The 24022-nt window shown below is 41.7% G+C and overlaps 1 protein-coding gene and 1 non-coding gene across 3 annotated transcripts in view; one reads left to right on the top strand and one right to left on the bottom strand.

Annotated features, from left to right (window-relative positions):
• ZCCHC7 (zinc finger, CCHC domain containing 7) overlaps nt 1-24022 on the bottom strand; it is a 227055-nt gene that overhangs the window by 123969 nt on the left and 79064 nt on the right. The gene's annotated exons all lie outside the window — the stretch shown is intronic.
• TRNAD-GUC lies at nt 12329-12400 on the top strand. The gene has a single exon. It is a non-coding gene; the product is annotated as a tRNA-Asp (tRNA).

The following is a 24022-nucleotide window of genomic DNA, read 5'->3' as shown; positions in this document are numbered from 1 at the left end:
GCCAGCTGAAACATTTTACATTTCCACTCCAACACTACAGTAGAATGTGACTTTCCAATGCATATATATCTTAATTAAATACAATGCTGTCTACAGAAAAATACACTTAATTAGAACTATACAGAGTTAACCTGGGTAATCATGTATTACCTACTTTCATTCAACTTTCATCATGCAAACTTAGCTACATTTATAGAATATTAATAATGACTTGGACTCATGGCAAATTAAATGAGCTTCCTGTTTGGGGGCCATACTGTGGAGTGAAAATAATATTTTTCAGGTATATAGAAACAAACCAGATGCGTAGCTAGGGCATTATAGTTGATAGGGTTACTATTCAAGATTGCTCTTGCAGGATTAAAGCATTCACTCCACAGAGATCCATGATGGGCTGAAACTCCCATCATATCCTATTCTCTGATAGTGACTGGAAGTGAAATCCCACATGGGACTAGGAAATGGGGAGACGTTTTATTGCTCTCTTCTGTGATTCACTGCAATTTCCTGAATAAGTTAAAGAGTGAATCAGTTCAGATATTTCATAAAGGGGTAGAGTATTCCACTTTATAGCAAGTCCTGTCTCTATAATACTGGGACTCAGTTGTCTAAAACTCCTCAATCTGGTACCTAGCATACAGGCGAACTGTGAGGATGAGTGGAGTGAGCAAGTGTGGAGATGGTCAAAGACTATTCTTGGTATGGGAGAGAGCCTTAGGTCCAGACACCAGCAACTTCTTCCTCAGCCACTCGTAAAATCTCTTAAGAGGATGGAGGAGAGATTTTCTTCACACCCAACAATCACAGAAGCTTGAGAAAGGACAGTGGTATCCCAGGTGGGACCAAGAACAGAGTATAGAATACTGTGTAACAAAATGAGGGCAGTCGTGTCGGTCTGCAGTAGAACAGCTAGATTTGAGTCCAGTAACACTTTAGGAGTTCAACAAGATTTTGGGGGTATGAGCTTTCAAGAATCAAAGCTCCCTTAGTCAAATATATATACAAGCTCATAAACCTTTGGGAGGCAACTGCTAAACCCACAGTCCTAAGGCAAGAACAGATGTTTAAGTTGCTCCATGCAGAGGTAGAGATCCTCAGAAAGTGAGGAAGAACCCTGATGACCTACACTGTGTGCTAGAGATGGCTATGTAGGAATCCTAGTAGCCACAGAGCACAAAAAGCTCCAATCGTCTCCTAATTCAGAATCATAGAAAGGGAAGAAATTAGCAGCCCTAAGATTGGAACAGGCTGGTGTATGAACTAAGGGCAGAACTTATGGAAGAGATGAGCTTTTCATTAGGGGTTTTTTTTTTAATTACTGGGGTAACTGTTAAGCAAGCATAGACCTCCGAGATAAAATTCTCCAGTGCAGGCTGTAAAAGATTAATGATGGACTGCAGCAGTTATAGGTGGCAGCTGTGACAAGTAGTGGTGTTCTGTCATTTTCTCTTTTGGACCTGTCACATAGCAAGCTACTTCTAGGTGCCATTCTAGTTCCAACAGTCTAGTTCTTCACTTATATCAGTGGATATAAATTCTGCAGATATGAGTCCTCAGAATCAAGGTGGCCACCAAAGTTGTAATGACTCCTTTTAGTGGTAGAAAGGGAAAAAACTAGTCTGAGGTGGTATGACGGGAATACGTCTGAAAGAAAAGATGTCTGTAGGCATCTGAGACAAGCAAGGCATCAGTCAGCTGAACAGTCACTGTAGGTTCTGAAGAGAGGTACTAACATATCTCACCACAAGGTAGGTAACAGTCCTATAACAAAAAGCCCTTCAACTGCATTGTAAATGGAAGAATGACAGGGTGACAGGGAGAAGTTTATAATTTTGAATTTCAATCCTGATTGAAACAATTATCTTGTTGCACAAAGTGGCGGGGGATGGTGGTTAATGAATATACAGGGGCCCAATTCTCTGATTAAATCTTATACTATGCCCACTGTCTTGGTCATTCCACCACAAGGACTGCTGCCAATCCCTGATACCATACTGCCACTGTCCATCTCAAGTAAAAGAACAGTACCTAGGAGATCATAGAGGTAGACTCTGTATAGCTATACCCCTCGGAAGAAATGGTGGCAGGTCAGAGAAGGAAATGGGATTGCTTCTTTTCCGTTCACCCTGGAATTTGTCTTACCTGAAGCATCACTACAGAATTCAGTTGCAGTCAGGGAGCCTTGGAGAGCTACTAGAAGAGGAGAAAGGGACTGCACACTAACTCCTGTCATGGCCCAAAGTGCAGACTCCTTCCTGTTAGGCAAAGACTGATGAAGAGGGGACTAAGCACCAGACATTATCACAGAAGGAGGTAGTTAAGACACTTCCAAGAACACCCTTTGATGTGTGAGAGAAGCCCCTGGAGGCTTAGTCGTACCTCCATCCCAGAGTCCACAGCAGCACTTGAGGTCTCTCCCCAACTGTCTCAAGCCTCACAAAGCCAAGAACCACCCCAACACTATCACAATACTCACTGCCATAATCAGGTGCACCTTTAAGAAATACTAGCTGCTCCTGGAAGGGTGAGCCTGGCATCTCCACTTTCTTGCAAGTGTTTCTAAGGCCTCAGTTTGCCCTCAGCCCTTGCTGGAAAACATCTAAGCTATAGTAATGTACGCTTCAGCAACTTCACTACTGTACCTCTGCCTTCAGCATGATCCATTGTTAAAGCAGCAAATGCAGCCACCAACTGTCTGTGTGGAAACAAGGCCAGTCAAAGTAGCAGGTTGGGCCTTGGTTATGAGTACCAACATGTTTTCCCCAAAGCACAGACCAGAGATGAGAAAAACTTCTATGAACTTCACTGGTAAACTTAAGACAATGAACATGACTCAACTTTGAATGTGTGAAGATGGGAAGCTTGCTCTGACAAGTGCAGCAATGTTTAAAAGTGAGCCACAGCACTAGAGGAAAAAAGATGTGGAGAAATCCAAAAGAAAAAAATTGCAGACATTGTCTAGTTACTATATACAAAAGAAAAAAAAGATTTTACCAAAAAAAAAATGGCTAAAGCTGACAGAGGAACACTGAGGATAAAAATCTGAAACTAACATTTTCAGTGCCATTACTAGCACAGAAGAGTGGAAAGGAACTTACCCTGCTCCCAAGGCATATACAGAGACAATTATCTCCCCCAGGGAAGGGCTAACCAGAGTTTTAGAATGTTCTAAGGTTGCTTCTGTGCAGGCCTCAAGCGAATGAGGGAGGAATTCACTGCCACAGGAGGCGGTGGCGGCTACAGGCTTAGACAGCTTCAAGAAGGAATTGGATAAACATATGGAGCAGATCACTGCAGACTGTGACAGCAGCCATGAAATTAAAAGACGCCTGCTCCTTGGGAGGAAAGCGATGGCAAACCTAAACAGCATGATAAAAAGTAGAGACATCACCCTGCCAACAAAAGTCCGCATGGTTAAAGCAATGGTATTCCCAGTAGTCATGTATGGCTGTGAGAGTTGGACTATAAGGAAGGCCGAGCGCTGAAGAATAGATCCTTTTGAACTATGGTGCTGGAGAAGACTCTTGAGAGTCCCTTGGACTGCAAGAAGATCAAATCAGTCAATCCTAAAAGAAATCAACCCTGACTGTTCCCTGGAAGGCCAGATAATGAAACTGAAGCTCAAATACTTTGGCCACCAAATGAGAAGGGAGCACTCACTGGAGAAGACCCTGATGCTGGGAAAGATTGAAGGTCAAAGAAGACGGGGACAGCAAAGGATGAGATGGTTAGACAGTGTCATAGATGCAACGAACATGAAATTGAGCCAACTTCAGAGGACGGTGGAAAACAGGAGGGCCTGGCGAGATCTTGTCCATGGTGTCGTGAAGAGTCGGACTCGACTGTGCAACTGAACAACAACAACAACATGGAGCAGAGGTCCTTCAGTGGCCATTAGCCAGAAAGTATAGACAGGAATTCTCAGTCTGGGGCAAGTGAGGCTCAGTATTCTTGGTGCTTGGGGGAGGGGGGCAACAGTGGGAGGGCTTCTAGTGTCCTGGCCCCACTGGTGAACCTCCTGATGGCACCTGGTATTTTTAGCCCCTGTGTGACAGAGTATTGGACTGGATGGGTCATTGGCCTGACCCCACATTGGCTTCTCTTATGTTCTAACAGCTCTGCTATAGTAGGGTAATGTCTTGAATCCACAGACCATTTTTTCAAACATTCTACTCTAATGAAAGCTGCTTGTTATGATATAAAAGTGTATGACAATCTCTACTGTCAGCAGACATGAAATAAGACTAATCAAATGGGTTGACAATACTACATAAAAGATGCTTGCTGTTTGTAAACATATGGCCAAATCATAACTATCCAAAGCTTCAAAGAAAGGAGGCAACACAAAACATGAGTAAAAAAAAAAAAAAAGGGTTGCTTACCTGTAACTGATGATCTTTGAGTGGTCATCTGTGCATTCACACCTATGGGAACTCAGTGCGCCTGCACTGATCTGATCGGTGTTATGCAAAGCTCTCAAAGGACACCTTCTCCAAAACAATGACATCAGCCATTGTGACCGCGCTCTATGTGGCGAATATCTAACTAGAACCTCATCGACATCAGAGGCCAATATTGAATAAGGCTGAGTTTCAGAAAGGGGTTCCAACATCGGGGGGTTCAATTGCCAAACTGAAGAGTCCAGAAGCTCTATAGGCAGTGTTGGCAGAATCGTTGGCACATCTGAGGTCGGAGTCCCCACAGTGATGGGTTGTGCTTGCAAACTTTGCGCAGGGCCCACTGCATCAGCTGTAGTGCTCGTTTTAAGGGATTTGTGGGTACCCTTAGCTGAGCTCTTATAACACTTGTCCGATTTCTCCTTTTTCTTTTTCTCCGCAGGAGTGGAAGAAGTGGACTGAGGGATCAGTATTGATTGCTTCAATGCTGACAGACCGATAGTGGAGGCTGATTCCAATGGAGTCAGGGCTGTCGAAGTGGAAGGTCTTGGAGGTGTATCAGACGCCATCTCTGCAAAAGTTCCCATGGAGGACACGGTGGAAGGGGTAAGAGCTGACTCTAGAACAGCCACACACAGACGAGCCACTCGATTTCTTTGAGTTTGATTCGAAAACTTTGCACAGTGTGGGCAAGTGTCTGGTCAATGGGCCTCGCCAAGGCAGAGGACACAGAGAGTGTGGCCATCTAGCAGAGCTGATTTGCTACTGCAGTTGGTGCACCTTTTGAAAAAAACCCACCTTTTAGCCATAAACAGGCAGCTAAAGAAAAAAGGAGGTAGCGAGGAAAAAAGGGGTAAGGGAAGGCCCAAGGCCAAGAAAAGTCCAAAGGTCCTTTTTTTTAAAAGAGAAAAAGTCCAGAGAGTAATGAGAGGGGGGGAAACAACAAGGCGGGGGGGGAAGAATCCTGAAGAGCTGAGGTGAATCTCAGTGTCCAGTAAACGAGCTGTTCACAGTGTGGCAATCAGAAGAGAACTGGTGGGATGTTCGTGCCCCACCCCTTGGGGCATGCGCGGTGGGGGTTCCTGCACATGCCTGGGGTGGAGGCGGGAAAATCCCTTTGAGAGCTTTGCACAACACTGATTGGATCAACACAGGGTGTGATGCAGAGACCATGACGAAGATCCAACATGATTTCAAACTTCTGTCCAAAGGCAAGCAGCTGCCAATTTAAGTCCGAATTTGTACAAAAAGCCATCTGGCATAGGTTTCATCTCTGGAGTATTTGTGTTTTATATGAAAAGAATTTACTATTTAAATCTATTTGAGATTACATTTAGGAGAGAGTAGGTGGAACAAATGTTACTTAAATAAAGATTTAACCAAGGGAGTGTGAGTTTCCCTTGCTGAGACTGGGGGAATATAAATTCCAACCCACCTATTTTCTCCTCTCTTCAATTTTCTTGCTCCCTTTAGTGAGGGTCCCTCTCCCCCACTTCTTTAGTTTAACTTTTTTCTCCCAATCTGGGGACTCAAGGTACTTCACAAAATGAAATACATAAAATGAAGTACAGTTTAAATAAAGATATACAACTCAATGGGCTCCCAACACACCCTTGAAGCAGTTGATCTTGAGCCCGTGGCTGGTTCCAACACCATGGCTCACACAAGGTTACTACTGTGAGTCACAGACTCTGACCCAAGAGTCTATTCTATTCTTTAATGACTTTTTGGCAGGGTGGATTGTCTAATGAAAGAACTTTCCTGAACTCATTATCTGCCATTAGCAATGATACAAACTGTCAGACTCTAAAACAATATAATCATATTAAGAAAGCAGAAAGAACAGCTGACAAGAACTACTGTTATTACACAAAATATTATTGGAAGAACATAATCAGAACTCTGCAGAAAATGTTGACAGTGATAAACCTGTGCCTTTTCTTTTGGGGTACATGATTAAATTTGTTTTAAGAATAAGCATATGGTCTTGATTTTAAAAAGCCAGTTAATTGCTGCCCCGGTTTTGCTAGATATCAGAAACCAGGAGAAAATGCAGGTAATACAGTAATGGTTGTGAAGTATACAGAATATCTTGTTAACCAGTAAAATGACCTTACAATTCGTCAAATTCTAGAACAGAAATAATCCATATAAAGTATTAATATTGACTAGAATATAATGGAAAATGCATATTTCTTTATTTGTGTAAATAACTATATCATAATATACTATTTCTCTATAACATTGCTTTAAAAACTTTTAAAATGCAATGCGGATTATAATGGGTGATGGGAAGCCAACTCATGGGCCATTCCTATTATGCTTAGTATATCCCTCTGTGAATGCTGGGGGGGGGGATTCACATTCTCACATTAATTTGCACTACCAGGTTTAACAGTTTGCCTGAGTCTGCCTGCATTAAACAACACTTTAATGCAACAGCACACCAAGCTGCGTGTGCTGTCTGATATGGGTAAAAGCTCTACAATAAAACCTTAACAGAATTACTTGAACAGTTTTCACAGCTACTCCTATGAAAACTATTCGTTCCTACAAAGCAGGTTTTGAATTTTAAATATATATTTTAAAAGCAATTAATGAAACACCAAAAATATAGTTTGACTGCAGGGTTAAAAGTCACAAAAATGAAGGAAGCACCAAAATCCCCAGCACTAATTTGACCATAAGCCAATTATTATTCTGATTGTTGCTTCCACCAGAACACGTGTGTATCCGGTCAGGTTTTGTTTCTTTTTTTTAATTCCCATTCCTAGACAGAAGAATCAATGTTTTTATATGTTCAGGCAACCAAGCACCTGCCTTTAATTTCAGCTTAGGTAACTTATTCAGTAATATACAAACAGAAATAAGACTCTGGGATACACAAAACAGGAAAAAACCCTATAATGCAAAATGGAACTCCCTTTAGTTGATTGTGATCATCATTGGAACTATCACATACAAGTGTTCTAGTTAGCCTACATATCCTCAAGCAAAGAAGAAGATATTCATAAATACTGGAAGTCAAACTAGCCTTTACATTCCAGATGCATGTACATGTCACATCTTATTTTCAAGGAAAAGCAGCCATAGGAGGCTGCCATTATGAGGAATGGAGAGGATACTTAGTCATCTTGCTTTCTTTCCTATCACCACTCAAAAGCCATCAACTGCTTTTCCACCCCATAAGGGGAAAGATTTGAGCACTTGTGTCCCATATATTCTTGTTCTTGATACGCAGCTGATGACCCATGCACCAAGAAAATCTATAATTCCGAAATGAATTCTTAGCAAAAAAATAAATACATTATATGCTCTCACTTTCTACACACAATTTACTAATGATGATTTACTCTTAAGTAAAATACTTGAATCCATCCCACCTCCACCAGCAACAGCTGCTCTTCAGAATCTTCTGTCACCAAACATGTATTTTCGTTTTACTATATTTAATTGCCCTGTAATTTTTTTATACTCAGAGGAAGTGAATCTTCTACACAACATCTGTATTTTCCCACCTAAAAACAGACACAACCACAACATCAGGTGTGAAGAGATAAGGACTTTCTGAAATATGTGAATTCCTATGAGAATTAGAAAGCCACCATCTGGGGCTTCAGAATTTATCTGTTTCAGCTGCATTCTGAACATCAGCAGTGGATAAAAACAGATTATGATTCCAAATTGTGTAACGAATTGCTCCAAGATGTTGACTTCAATTACATTTTTGTCTTGGGCATATTAAAAAAAAAACATGACAGGGAAAAATCCACATCAGCTCAAGTTCTGATAATTAAAACCTTACAAATGCTAAAGTAATCACATGCTAGAAAAGAAAAATATTGTCACAACACACTCTAAATTTGTGCTCTGTGATGTTTAATGAAAAATTATGTAAACTGCTTTGGGTCCCCATTAGGGAGACGGGTGGGGTATAAATGAAGTAAATAATTAGGGCATTTACGTTAAGCAGCATCTTAACAGTGACTTTGCATGGGGCATAAATACATATGGAATTTTTAAAAAAACATTTGGGCCTCATACTTCCTATTTCCTCCACACTTGTCTTGAATCCCAACTCACTATGTAGTTCAATAAACCAACAGAGTATTGGCCCTGATGTTGAATTCAAGTAATAGAATCAGAAATGTAGGATCATTTCAAAAATGCATACATGGTGCTACAGATATAAGCTTGAAACTGCACTGAGTGCAGTATGTGCTTTTAACATGGATTACAAACACATCTAGGTCTAGCTGCTTTGCGTCCCCACTGGGGAGAAAGGGAGGGTATAAATAAAGTAAACAAATAATATAAATAGGGACTAACAATGGCAGCTGATGCTCACAAAAAAAGTGGTGATTATTAGAGCCCCATCTTCTCAGCTTTTTCCTACTATACTCTTTCCACCTTAACCCAGGTCATGGCAAAGTGGTATGTGGTCGGAAGCCTGTACCCACAATAAATCAATGACTTACCATTAAATCCTCTATACAGATTAGAAGCCAAGGCTGAGAGAAAATTATTTGTCCAAGGCCTGACATTGAGTCTCTGATGGTCCAATACAAAACCAGAGACAATTCGATGCCATAAATACTTGTGAAGAAGGAAGGATTTTGGCAAAAGCAGCTTTCTGCATCAGACTGCTCCAGAACTCTTCCCTGAATATGTAAATGCATTACAGAGCATCACTTGGATTTCTTTTAATTGACAAACGTCCCAAGATTACTCATCAAGTAGCCAGGTTTTGTAATATGTTCCTCATTATACTTGACCTCTGAAGAAGGCCTATGCAGGCCGAAACGCGTCAGGTCGAATCTATCAGCCCTTGTGTGTTATAATTTGTTATTTGTAACTGAGGTGTAATTGGGCCCCTTTTTTTATAGATTTCATATATTAAGCCTTTATTGTTGACCCTCTTTAGCATTTGACTAACCTTTTTTAGGTTCTGGATTCTAGGTTTTAGGTTCAGTTTCCCACCACCACCACCCTTTTTTTACCACGGTCAATCAACATTTGTGGACCAGGCACACTGGGGTGTCATGAATGGAAAAGTTTCTATGTATTCATTCCTAGAGCAGACAGCTTGAAAATTGGGATGCTAGATAACCATTCTTATAATTACTGACGTTAGTCTTTAAATTAGGTATCTTACATTCTAATAGTAAAGTCAGGATATCTTTGGATACTTCAGTTCAGCAACTGGAGCTGTGAATGGGCAAGACAGATATTTCTACAAACCTGAATAGGGCCTTAGATTTGCAGAAAAATGTGAAATCTAAAACAAATATACTGGGCAGCTTAAAAATTCGATAAGTGATAAAAGAAGCACATGTAGCTTTAAGCAAAAGATTCCCTCAGTGGCTGTTGCAAGGCATTCCAAGCTGGGGGGTCTTCCAGACCTATTTTGAGCTTTGAGGGAGAATTCATGGCGGCCAGGCCTGGCTAGGGTTGCCAGCTTCAGGCTAGGGAATTTCTGGAGATTTTGTGATGAAGTCTGAGGAGTGCTGGGGTTGGGGAGGGGAAAGGCCTCAGAATGATATAATGCCAGAGAGTCCATCCTCCAAAGAAGCCATATTCTCCAGGGGGACAGGTGCCTGGAGTGCAGTTGTAATTCTGGAGGATCTCCAGGTCCCACCTGGAGGCTGGCAACCCTAGTGGCTGACAGCAACCTCTGGGTGACTTGATGCCACCTGACTTACATGACTGAAGTAGGCCTGGCTGCTTGGCACTGTTCAACAACAGCTACCTTATGAAAGCCAGTGTGGTGTAGCAGTTAGAGCTTCAGAATAGGGTCTGCGAGACCCAAGTTCAGATCCCCATCTTGCTGTGGAAACTGACTAGGTGATTATGGACCAGTCACATACTTTCAGCCTAACCTACCTCACAGGGTTGTTGTGTAGATAAAAAGAAGAGAATAATATAAGCTGCTTTGGTCCCCAGTGTGGAGAAAGGTGGGGTATAAATGAAATAAATAAAGAATAAATATAGCTGATGCTGGGAAGTAGATAAAAGGTAAGTTGGTGAATGGCTGAGAATGAGGCAGGGAGAGGATATGATGAGTGCCAAGAGGAGGGGAAGAGGTTAGGAAATTCCTAGCATTTTTTCTGGAGGAAGCCTGGGGTTTGAGGGGAGGGACCTCAAAGGGGTATAATGCCATAGACTCCATCCTCCAAAGCACCCATTTCCTACAGGGGAACTAGAGGTGCCAACCTCCAGGTGGTAGCTGGAGATCACTAGAATTTAAAAGGGGATTGAGTATATGTGACTGCATTATTAGAGCAGCTATTGATACATACCAATGGGATTTACATTCAACTGTGGGTCATTTTAGATGTAATAATTGCTCCATTTGCCATCTAAGCTTAGAACTTCGGGAGTTTGCCCACCCACTACTGAAATCACCATACCAACTGAGACATATCTCTAATTGTAATAGTAAGAACTGTATTTATGTCTTAACATGTGCATGCAATTTTTTTTATGTGGGCAAAAACAGCTAACCAATTCAAATCAGAATTATGGAACATCGCTCCAGAATTAAGAACCAAATTAGGGAAGCTCCATTTGTGGAACACTGGTTACAGAAGCAGCATTCTCTGGATGATTTACACTTTTTTGTTATTTATAAATATCAAGCTGCTAAATATCAACATGTGGCTATTAATAGATTACTGACACAAAAAGAATGCTACTGGATACATAGATTGGACACGATGGTCCCAAATGGGCTGAATCAAGAAATGGACCTCTCTTGTTTCATTGGTTAAACCATACCAGCGCTATGACTGTCTGCATTGGGACACTGTTGCGAAATAAGCATAGAGTCTTTCAAAACAAATGTCATGACTGCTCTAAACTGCAGGATCTTAATGAGGATGAAGCACCAAGGGAATGTTCTATTGGTTTAACCATACTGGTGCTATGAATTTTTGTATTGGGACATTGTTGTTAAATAAGCATGGATACTTTAAAACTTTGTTAGAAGTGTTGTGATTATTCTAAATTGCAGGATTTTAATGAGAATGAAGCCCCATGGGAATGTTTTATTGGTTATTGGACTGTCTGCATTGTTGAAAAATAAGCATGGACACTTGAAAACATTTTCAGAAGGGTTATGATGGCTCTAAATGCAGGATTTTAATATGGATGGAGCCACAAGAAAATGTTTATTCCATGAATTTTGTACTGGAACAAGGATGATAAAACACATGGTCACTTTTAAAGAAAGGTGTTTTTGACACAGCTGCTATGAGGTTTGGAATGAAATAGACTAAGCAAAACCCCAAATTTGTGGCTGCCTGATAGAACTTGAGAGATATGTTCTCATAGATAGGTTTGCTGCAAGGGGTAAGTGAGCTTTTTTAATAATTGTAATATAAATAAGGATGAATGAAATTCTATTGATACATTAATATTTTTGTTTGTTTCAGTTCCAATGGGACCCTAGAAAATATGCTGCTACTTTAAGAGTTTTATACTCACAAAGAGAAATTATTGCACCTTATGTCCTGTATGTACATCAGGGTCCTTGAAAAAGACTGTACTCAATACGGGTAAATTACTAGAGTCCCATGACTCACAAAGAGAAATTATTGCATCTTATGTCCTGTACGTACATCACAGTCCTTGAAAAAGATTGTATTCAATACGGGTAAATTACTAGAGTCTGGTGGGACTAGTGATTGTGAAACTGACAAGGAACTGTTTGACTGTTTGAACATAGTGTAAACCTGTACTTTGATGTATTGTTTGGGTGAAACCTATGTTTGGTAAGAATTGACACCAATATTTATATAACAGTATAGAATTTTTTTAAAAAAGCACAAAGTAGATCTACCTTAAGCATACATCTATTATACACAGTGTCATATACTTTTCCATAACCTCCAGGTGGTGGCTGGAGATCACTAGAATTACAATTGAAGGGAGGGGCTGTGGCTCAGTGGTAGAGCATCTGCTTGTCATGCAGAAGGTCCTAGGTTCAATCCCTGGCATCTCCAATCAAAAGGACCAGGCAGTTGGTGAGGTGGAAGACCTCTGCCTAAGACCCTGGAGAGCCACTACCAGTCTGAGGAGACAGTACTGACATTGATGGTCCAATTGTCTGATTCAGTATAAGGCAGCTTCATGTGTGCTTTCCAGATGACAGAGATCAGTTCCCATGGAGAACATGGCTACTTTGGAGGGTGGACTTTATGGCATTATACCATGCTGAGGTTGCTTAACTCCTCAAACCTCGCTCTCCCAAGGCTTCACGTCCAAATCTCCAGAGATTTCCCACCCTGATCTGGCAATCCTAAAGGGAACTGATTTCTATAGTTGGGAGATCTGCTGTGATTCCAGGAGATCTCCAGCCACTACCCAGAGGTTGGCAACCCAAGAAGGAAACGGGAGGAAAGAGGAGATACTATGGGGACTTTCAGGAAAGGAAAAGTGGAAATAGTGGAGAGAGGGGTTCCCACTATTGCAGGTTCCCATTTGTATACTAAATTTTGCAAACCAAGCTTTTGAACCCCAATAACTATGGAAACAACTTTCCATAGCTCTTCCAGCTTAATATTCAAGGCTTTCCTTGCTGTACTACCCAAATAACTTGAACATAACCAATACTCAGTTGTATTTTGATTTATACAGAAACCCTATCTTAAGAAAAGGGTTTGTTTGAGAGTCTTAGGAGAAAGGTCTTGGGAACACAGACTTGGTGATGCCCTCTTTGGTCTTACCTGAGGAAATGAAATGTAGTAAATAGCCTACCAAATGAACTAAGTATGGGGCATGTATTTCCCCCCAAAATGAACTAACAGGGCAAAAAAGCAATTTTTTAAAAGCCACATTTAACAGAGGTTCTAGAACATATATGCAAACCCTTTTCAAAAGCAATCCCTGAAATGCAACAGTCCCTCTAGAGAATGAACAAAAAGCATCAGAATACTTAAGTTAGCAATGATTAAAAACATTGCCACATATAAGTTCTTCTTTTGCAAAACCCAGCCAGATATCATATAAGCAAGCACAGAACTGTTTATGTTTTAAAAGTTTACATTCAACACTTCTAAGTATGCACTAACTTATACTACAATTCATGTGCACAGAAAGAAAAGGCCCAGTAAGGCTTCCCATGACTAAATGGATTAATTCTTTAGTACATCACAATTACTGTTCTCCACACTGTTTCACTGAACATTTAAATATTTCAGTGAACATCTAAATAAGCATCCAAAGCTTATTTTATGCAGTGAAAAGATTTAAACCAAAGAATAATCCCAATGTTAAAAAGTTCACACTTTGTATTAAGTGGGGGGGGGGGGAGGTGTTATAAAAAAGAAAATCTGTAGTAGAGATCAGAATAGGAAACACACATTTTAGGAAGATTTATGGGTGGCGTCTATCGACTAAGGGATATCTTTGTCAAAGTAGTAGTGTTCAAATGTCTGCTGTATTTCTGGATGTCTCTTTCAGAGTAATGTTTTCCTCCCTGAAGCTGGGAGCTTGGCCTCAGGTTGTCCCACACTTTAAGCAATGAAAAGCTTTGCTTGGGAAAAAGCCAAACCTAAGGAAATATCTTGCAAGTCATTGTGAAGCTGCTGACTCAGTAGGAACCCAGCTTACTATAATACCAGTTAACAGCTGGCTATCTATTTTGGTATCCTGTTTCTGAAAGTGGTCATCCCAGATGCTAATGAGGGGAAAGGTGCTTCCTTTTCAAATACACTGTTGCAAACTTAAATTAAGCTTGAAGAACTTCCACCAACCAGAAACAGAGGCGCACCCTTAATTTTCGCTATACATTGGTACTCCATCACAACTTAATTATGACACAAAATGACCACTATTTCTATAAACAACTGTTCTCAAGAGCACGTTGTGCAATATGCAAGCAACCATCTCAACAGTGATCACTCACATGTTTCTTTGACCTAAAAATAAAGTTTTTTTTAATTACCTCAAGATTAGCAGACAAACTTTTTTATCATTGATGCTCATAAACTCAACAGCAAAGGACCACTGATTAGGACATACAGGTCCCTGCCACACAGCAGAAAAAAACACAAGCAAAGTGCGGCTATTCAGAGCCGCACCAAAAGAAACACGCGGCGGTGGGATCACATTGATCCCCTGAGCCGCTGCACCGTTGCTCCCCAGCACGATCAGATGCCAGGGAGGAAGCCACCGAGCGGAGCAGGCTCAATTGCTCCAGAAGACGGACGCTTGGGCGATCCGACGGCCGCGCTTGCTGCGGCGTCTCTGGTAAGTCCTGCTCGGGAGGTGTTTTATTTAAACAGCGGATTTTCGGCCGGAAGGGCCGGATCGGAGACGGGTGCGCACCGTTTCCCAGATGTTGTGGTGAGATCGCGCCCATTTGCTGAGCCCCCGATCCGTCCCTTTCCCGGCCCAAAAGCTTTCATGTGACCGGGGCCACAGACAACTTAATGCCTCAAATAAAAGTCATTCTTGCCTCCACTCAAAAGCATAGCTTCTGCTGCATTGCAATGATTGTTTGAGCCATCTAGCACCAGATTTCAAAGAGCCCTGCAAGTAATTATTACAGGGATAGCTACTCACCTCCTCTGCTGCTCTTTTGTATTTTTCATCCAGATTTTACATTTTTATCGCTCTTTCCTCTAAGAAGCTTGAGGAGCTCTGCAAGCTATCCCCTCCTCCGATTTATACCTCATAGCCTCCCTGTGAGATGGGCTAGGCCAGAAGACAGTGACTTACCCAAGTTAGCTTTACAGTTCTATGGGGATCTGAATCCAAATTTCTCCATTTCCACTCTAACCACTCCACCACACTGGCTCCACTAGTGCTCCTTACCCACTCCTAGTGACGGATCTATCTAGTTCAGTGCATGTACAGCAGACATTCCTGTTATCTCAAAACCAGGGGCTATTTGAGAGTTGGAGAGGCAGAAGATGCCAGCTACATATGAGTTCTGTATAATCCATACAGGGGCCCAGGTTCATCCACCCTCTCCAGTACTCAACAAATAAAAAGAAGCTCGGAGGAGGACATGTCTGAGCAACCCAATAAGTACAGTCCCTGTAGTGGGAACAGCAAGCTGGTAGCAGGAAGCACCAAGGCTATATTTGGGAAGGAGGCCCAACAGACTTTGGGTTTGATCTGCCTTTTTATCTGGCCTGAAATATATAGCATGCTAAGAGTCTGCCTCCTCTGCACCAAGCCACAGTGTTGTATACACTGAAGTCTTCTCTGCAGAGAAAAAGAGGACACTAATATGTTGCTGCATGGGTAATTGGCCATTCCACACAGTTAATGTTAACACTGCTCTTGTTGCAGTAAATTTGCTGCCTTATATGACACGTTACATGTTAATGGTGTTCCTCTTTCTGACACAAATTTATGGCAAGAAAATATCTCCTCTTCCTGTTCAGTTAAAATAGCCATAGGTTATAGATATCAGCAAACCTGTTCTTGTGGTTGCACTAGTAACATGTTTATTAGTTTTGCATATTTAGCATGTGCTGATACTAATTTCATTTTACTCAGACATAATGCATAATGGGAAACAGAGTGTTCTTGCTCAGGTGTGACCACCACTGAAAGACAAGAGTCGGTATGACCAAGATAAGTCTTACTAAGAAGAAGTTATGGCCTATGGACAGAGTCCTACTGTTTAGATAGAGGATAAGACGTGACCCACACAAATTATAAGTAACAACTCTATTCTTCTTTTGTAAGTTTTGGGCCATCTTGTGCATTGTGGATCAGTGAACCTATGTATCAGGAAGTGGGAAGAGGAAATGATCAGGTGAAGAAACAGTTGAGCACTGCTCTCCTGAAAGTCACAGATCTCCATGGTAGTAAATGTAATTCTTAATGCTTCACAAGTACATGGGAAGGACTGCACCACTGCTCTGCAAATGTCAGCAATCTATCTGCCTACAGCAGAAACTGTAGACACAGATATAGACCTAGTGGAGTATACAAAAGGCAGACTGAGACACTGCCTGTTCTGGAGGTCACTGCTACAGGAAACACTTTTAAAAACCAACAAGGGGATTCAGTCAGTAAAGACAGGGTTACTTTTGGTTGAATAACCATAAGCATAAAAACCAACAAGGGGATTCAGTCAGTAATAAGCATATGAAGAGACTGAAGGATTTGTGGGATTATTTAACCCAAAAGGAACTCAAGCACTTCTCAAATCAAGAGAATCTTTTCACTTACAGAGTCAAAGACACAAAAAATACTAGAACAATATGCAGGAATAGGTAGTTTAGGAAATAATCCTGGTCTTGAGACGGTAAGGTGAATGTACACTTTTGACTTTTACAAATAAGGGGGCGGAAATGCTCTGAACTGCCAATTCACTAATGCAGCTCATGGACATTGCAGCCAATAGTGGAATCACCTGAAATATGAGCCAAAAGAAATGGCATGTCACTCAACGCTGTCCAGAACCAAAGCAAGCTCCTCTAAGAGATTCTGAGTAGAGAACGAAGGAGCAGATTAGCCAGTCCTCTGACAAAATTTCCTAGCGAAGTATGGCACGGAATTTCTCATCCAAGGAGGGACAGAAAGCTAAGAAAATTGCATGCATTTTGATGAAGGACCAAGATTCACTGTGATTCTTGAGGAAAGCCAGGTATTCTCACACTAAGGCTGCAGAAACAGAACCCTGCCTACTGCCCATGGAGAACCGTCTGAAGCAATAATATGTTTGGTGCTCCTAATATTGGAAATTTACAGAACAGAAGTATTTCCTCAGTTGTTGTATGGAGCTACAATTTGGAGGTTTGGAAATTTACAGCCACTAGAAGTTATTCAAAATAAACTTGCTCGCATGTTATTAAGGTAAAGGTTCCCTTGCTCGAGAGCCAATCAAGTCCGACTCTAGGGTTGCGGTGCTCATCTCCGTTTCAAAGCCGAAGAGCCAGCACTATCCGAAGATGTTTCCGTGGTCATGTGGCCGGCATGACTAAACACAAAGGCGCACGGAACACTGCTACCTTCCCACCGAAGTGGTACCTATTTATCTACTTGCAATTTCTTGCTTTCAAACTGCTAGGTTGGCAGGAGCTGGAACTAGAGACAGGAGCTCACTCCGTCATGCGGCACACTCGGGTCTCGAACTGCTGAACTACCAACCTTCCACAGCCTGCAGTTCAGCGTCTTAACCACTTGACCCACCGCATTAGCAGTTCCTAATTCTACAGCATCAGTTATAGTTAGAGCAGAGTTGTCTTTGCTCTCAATATCAGCTATAGTCCATAGAGTTCCTATTAAACTGTGGTTGAAAATTCTCTTTTGTCCACTGCCAGGTTTCTAAACCCTAGCTTATGATATGGAAGCGAATTCATGGCAAAGTCATATACTGAATGTAGTGGCCAAACTTGGATGCTCAAAGGAATACCCAGGGAGGCTTGGTTTCTCTGCAACCCAACATTTAATGAAACAAAGACATTCAAATACTGGCTATGCCTACACTATAACTTTGAATCTGGGAGCTTCGTATACCACATACTCTCTGAGCTTTATGTGTCAAATTGGTCAGCACACATAGAGGAGAAAAAATAAAAGTACTTGCTTCTATGGAATCATTGTCTATGTTGCCCTCCGTTGCTGCATTTCAACAGATTAAAAACAGGATGCTAGACATTGAGCACCAGAGGTTATACAGTTTAGCCAATAAAATCTGTTCCCCTTTGAGTTTCGAAATACCTCTTAACACAGGGATGACGGCCTCATATTTATCTTCCTGCAGGTTCCACAACAACATAGAGTGTTTACTCTGGCCAGATGTAATGCTATGCCTTCAGCCATTTTACATGGCAGATTTAACAAGATATCTCATTCAGCCAGACATTGCTCTTGCAAACAAAAATGTATTGAGTCAATTACTCATGTTCTTCTGCATTGTCACCTGTATGTGGATCTAAGGTATATATATTTACACCCTACTTTAAGCAGTATGATGGACTGCTCTGACACACTCAAGATACAGACTTCTGAATGACTTCTCCTCTGACATCACTGAGAAGGTGGCCAAGTTTCTCCACTCTGCTTTAAAGCTGTGCCAAAGGATTCTAGGGACATAATTTTTTTATAGGTGTACCTGTGGATTGTGTTTTTATTTTGCTCTTAAATTGTATATTCTGTATCGGCAATTTATGAAGGCTAACTTGGAAAAAACCCAAAGATTGCTGGATAAAAATCTCTAAGTGCATACTGGATTACTAGGCACTTTGAGAACTGGCTCTCTTTATAAGCAGTTCCCCCTTTCTTTAACCTTCCCAGCCTATTTTACTGATCAAATTTTGAGCATAGACAGGAATCTCACATCAGTTTATATTTTATTTTTCCAGTTTAGTACGCATATCATATTACTGAGCACCAAACTGTACTTCATAGCCATCTCTCGCGTTATGAAGAGGCAAACACAGAGCCTCCTTTTTCCTCTTCCTCTTTCCTGGCTTCATTACCATCCTGCAAGAGTTATGACCAACAGGCTAAGAACCACAGCTCTGAAGGAAAAGCATTTGCACTTGCAAATATAGGATGCATCAATCAAAAGCTTTCTTGCAATGAAAAGATCTCTCTAAATTTATCCCTTAGTAAGATGGCCCAGGAATCTATACTCAAAGCAGTAGTAAGTGGGTATCAAGTCCTGCCTGAGAGGAAGGGAACAGGCACTTTCTTTCGCAAGGTTCAGAAACTTTGGAAGTCAAGCCTGATGAGGCCAGTAGGCCAAAACTTCTAATTACTTCCACAAGAATGCTGAATACATCTGCCCATCAATCTCCAATTTTGACATATTTATTTCCTTCACTATGCCCCCCCAATTAAACCCAAACAAATGGTAACCATATAAATAATAAGAAGAAGAGATTGGATTTATACCCCGCCCTTCACTACCCAAAGGTGTCTCAGACCGGCTTACAAACTCCTTTCCCTTCCCCTCCGTACAACAGGCACCCTGTGAGGTAGGTGGGGCTGAGAGAGCTCTTGACAGAAACTGCTCTTTTTCAAGAACAGCTGTGCAAGAGTTAAGGCTTGCCCAAGGACATCCAGCCAGGTGCAAGTGGAGGAGTGGGGAATCAAACCCGGTTCTCCCAGATTAGAGTCCGCGCACTTAACCACTACACCAAACTGGCTCTCTTGTTGTTAAACTAAGCTTGTTGTTCCTGTTTGGCCCTTTAATCTCTTAAACAACTTCATTATGCTGTATGCTAATTTACTGCTCAATCTCTACCTTTATGTAAAAGGTAAAGATAAAGGTGCCCTTGCTCGAAAGCCAGTCGAATCCGACTCTAGGGTTGCGGTGCTCATCTCCGTTTCAAAGCCGAAGAGCCAGCGGTGTCCGAAGACGTTTCCGTGGTCATGTGGCCAGCATGACTAAACACCAAGGCGCACGGAATGCTGTTACCTTCCCACCGAAGTGGTCCTATTTATCTACTTGCAATTTCTTGCTTTCGAACTGCTAGGTTGGCAGGAGCTGGAACTAGAGATGGGAGCTCACTCCATCATGCGGCACCCGGGTCTCGAATTGCTGAACTACTGACCTTCCACAGCCTGCAGTTCAGCGTCTTAACCACTTGAGCCACCGCAGCTCCATTTATGTATGAACTGGTGATTTACACTTCATGGTACCTGAAGAAGTGTGCGTGCACACAAAAGCTTATACCTTGAATAAAACCTTGTTGGTCTTAAAGGTGCCACTGGACTCAAACTTTGTTGTCAGGTACTATTCACCCCAGGATTATGATGCCTATTTTGGGAGAAAGCCCAATTCCAAATTTTAAAGGGCAGCATCCCACCTCTCATTGCTGATTCAGATGAAGCTTTATCATTGTGTCACTTGCCATAACTTGCACTAAGAATCCTTAAAGTAAAGCACAACAGGCCACTGTTTTCAGCTCAAGCAGCAGATTTGTGTAGGGTTCTATCACTAAGGAGGACAAGAAACGCTGCTGCATCCCACAAAATTATACTGATTCAGAGATTGGAAAAACATGGCAACTATTGGTTTGAATGGAGCCACCACAGTAAAGAAAGAAAAACAGCAGATGAAGGTGGAAGAATCTTGAAATAGCCTTTTTGGAAAAGTAAAACAAATAGCTGTTGAGTCCTTAATTCCTAACCTAATGAAGTACCAGTTATTCTGCCCCCTTCTTGTGGAATCTGCAAGTGTTAGACATGGATTGTTTGAGGCTGTCACTTAGAGGAGGGCAGGGTGCTGTTCCTGTTGGCAGCAGAGGATAGGAATTGCAATAATAAGTTTAAATTACGGGTGGAAAGATATCAGCTGGGTATTACAAAAAAAAATCTACAGTAGTTCAGCAGTGGAATCAGCTGCCTAGGGAGGTGGTGAGCTCCCCCTCATTGGCAGTCTTCAAGCAGTGGCTGGATGTTAGGCCAGGGGTGGCCAAACTTGCTTAACATAAGAGCCACATCGAATAAATATTAGATGTTGGAGAGCCGCAAGACATGAACAAATATTACACACGTTTTTACTGGAAAATATGCAAATTTGCTTTTTATTAACATTAAATGAGACTGCCAAAAATCAAAACAAAGGAGGTAGGAACAGATATTGATAATGACATTTATCCAATTATATTTGTAGGCTGGGGGGGGGGGGGCGTTGAGAACACATCTAAAGTTAAAGTTGCTTTCTTTCTTTCCTCCCCCGCACCTCAAGCCTACCCAGGGAGGGGAACTTTGGCTGGGGAAGGGAAGATCGACCGGGGAGGCATGCCTTCCCTTTGCTTCCACAGCCACCCTGCCAGGAGCAACATTGCTGCTCTTGAGCCACAGTTTGGCCACCCCTGCTTTAGACTAATCCTGCATTAAGCAAGGGGTTGGACTAGATGGCCTATATGGATCCTTCCAACTCTATGATTGTATGATCACTGGATAACAACATCATTCTACAGTGGCATCACGCCAAAAGCCTCAGCAGTCCAGTTGTACTCAGGAAGGAAGGAGTGTAGGAAACGTCAAATCTAACATGAGGCAAATACCATTGTGGAGGTTAGAAGCGTAGACAAGAGGACCTGAAGCTACTGAGGCCAACACAAGAACTGAATTAGGACTTGTAGCTCTGGATGAGTGTTGAAATTAGTTCTGAGGTGAAATACTTGGATTGCAGGACAACAGAAACTGATGCAGCCAACAATTGGGAGGCTGTGGCTTCCTGGAACGGCTGGAGCTCAAGGACAGTTCAAAGTCATGGTAGGAGAGTGAAGACTTTAAGTTAGGAACATTCCAACTGCAGTTCTGTCATCTTTTGGAGAGTAACACAGTAAGTTACTCTAAAAGCTCTCCTCCATTGAACTGAAAAGCCAAACACGGAGCCATGCATGATACTGCAAAGCAATGAAATAGAGAACCAATAATCCCCACAATTTTCCACGTCTAAGGGTATACAGCTAACACAAAGGTTTTTGTTCTACAAAAATCTTTAGACAGAGACTTGGGCCAAAAACCTGTAATCTTTTGAAAGCTTATTCAGACTTTCATTTTGCCCCAGTGGGACTGATAATTTACCATAACTATTCTCACAGGCACTGAAGAATAGCATGTGTTGCCCTTGAGCAAAAGTACTAAGTCAATTACTACATTTGAGGTGGCACCAAGTACTCTGCACTGGAAGAAATCTAAAGGTTTTTGGTGGAGAAATGGCAGCAGCTTTTATCACAGTACTTTATTCTTTTAATTCCTAAGAAGAAGTATGAGTCCAGGGGCACCTTTAAGACCAACAAAGTTTTATTCGAAGTGTAAGCTTGTGTGTGCAAAGCACACTTCTTCAGACAAATGGAATAAGAGTTGGAAGGGGCCATACAGGCCATCTAGTCCAACTCCCTGCTCAATGCAGGGTCAGCCTAGAACTAGTAGCCACTGACACTAACCCCTTTTAAAGCTGTTTATTCCTATGGCCATCACTACGTTCTCTGGCAGCAAATTCCACATTGTAATCACTCTCTATGTAAAGTAGTATTTCCTTATTTTGTACACACACCCCAGACTGAATGTCAGGCATTCCTTTGTTGAAAGTGAAGGCACAAACTCAAAACTATCACTGGGGTAGGGTCTTAAATTTCCCACTGCCACTGCTGACCAGAGGGTGGGGGCAGCCATTAGGAGGGGTCACTCAGAGCCAAGATGAATATGCAGAGCTGAACTTGGATCAGGTGGCCTGTAAGATCAATGGATAGCAGTGAATTAGCATGTAAATGCAAGAGTTAACAGAAAGATATGAGAATTAAGCTACGGCCCAGCAGTACCTCCAAGACAAACCAAGCTCAACCCTGTGTACATGGAAGAACAGAGACTCAGCATGTGCACACTTCTTCACATACACTGAAATGGATTTCCTCAAAAATTACATGCAGTGGGGGGGGGGGGTCTAGTTGCCTGGAAGAGCTGATTAGAGTCAAGATGCATAAGTAAACTCAGCAATAAATATAGCTAAGATTGGAATTACACATATAGTAGGACATGCAAATAGCAGCAAATTGGCATATAGATAATAAAGGAGTTAACAACAGATGTGAGAACCAAGTTTCAGTCCAGTGGCCTCTAAAAGACTAACAAAGTTTAATTTCTGTGTACAAGTAAGAACAGAATGACTTAGCATGTATAGTAAGATAAGAAGCCAATATCTCTGATAAGCCTTGGGGATTCCATTGTCCTGAGCTGTGTTCCCTCTAAGCTGAGTTAGTGTGAGCTAGCTCACAGTTTTTTAGCCTCCGGCTCCCACATTTTTGTCTTAGCTCAGGAAGGATGGTTCCACAGCAAACTAATTTATGCAGTAGCCAAATTGCTCGCTCACAATTTTAATGCCAGTAGCTCACAAAGTAGAATTTTTGCTCACAAGACTCCACAGCTTAGAGGGAGCATTGGTCCTGAGTGTTGTAATAATTTGTAATTCAGCAATCTCCCATTCCGGTCTGTTTCTGAAATTCCTTTGCAATCAAACAGCTACTTTGAGGTCACCCACTGAATGTGCTGGAAAGTCAAGAAGTGCTCTCCTACAGGTTTCTCAGTCTTGTGGTTCTTGATGTCAGATTTGTGTCCATTTATCCTTTGGTGTAGGGTTTGACCTGTTCGCACTATGTAGAGAACAGAAGGGCATTGTTGGCATTTAATGGCATATATACAATGTTAGAAGATGAGCAGGTGAATAAGCCTGAGATGGTATAGTTGATGTTGTTAGGTTCAGTGATTGTGTTGTCTGGGTATATGTGGCAGCAAAGCTGGCATCTGAGTTTGTTGCAAGCTCTGGCACCGGTGTCCATTTTTAAATTAGATGTACTATTGTGAGTGAGGACTTGTTTGAATACCTAAAATAGGAATATTACAATAGACTGGGAAGTCTCCAAAACCAGGCTGTGAAAGACTGAGTCTATGAAATTCTTGTGGAGTTCAACAAAAATCAAATTCCACAGCATTTAGATCAGAGGTGTCGACATAAATGAGACCTTGTTGGGCTGAGCCATGTGTGTCATGAAATGTAATGCCAGGTAGCGAAGATACAAACTTCATAAAAGACATAAACACAAAGGTTTTTTTTACTTAAAACAAAAACATGCTTACATTAGCACTCTTCCAATATTTTGTTTGTTTAACAGTCTGATAACTGACACCTCTTGCTCTGA

The sequence above is a fragment of the Gekko japonicus genome, unplaced genomic scaffold (genome assembly GCF_001447785.1).
Source record: "Gekko japonicus isolate JY-2015 unplaced genomic scaffold, Gekko_japonicus_V1.1 scaffold2130, whole genome shotgun sequence".
Lineage (NCBI taxonomy): Eukaryota > Metazoa > Chordata > Lepidosauria > Squamata > Gekkonidae > Gekko > Gekko japonicus.
This window is presented reverse-complemented; position numbering and strand designations above follow the sequence as displayed.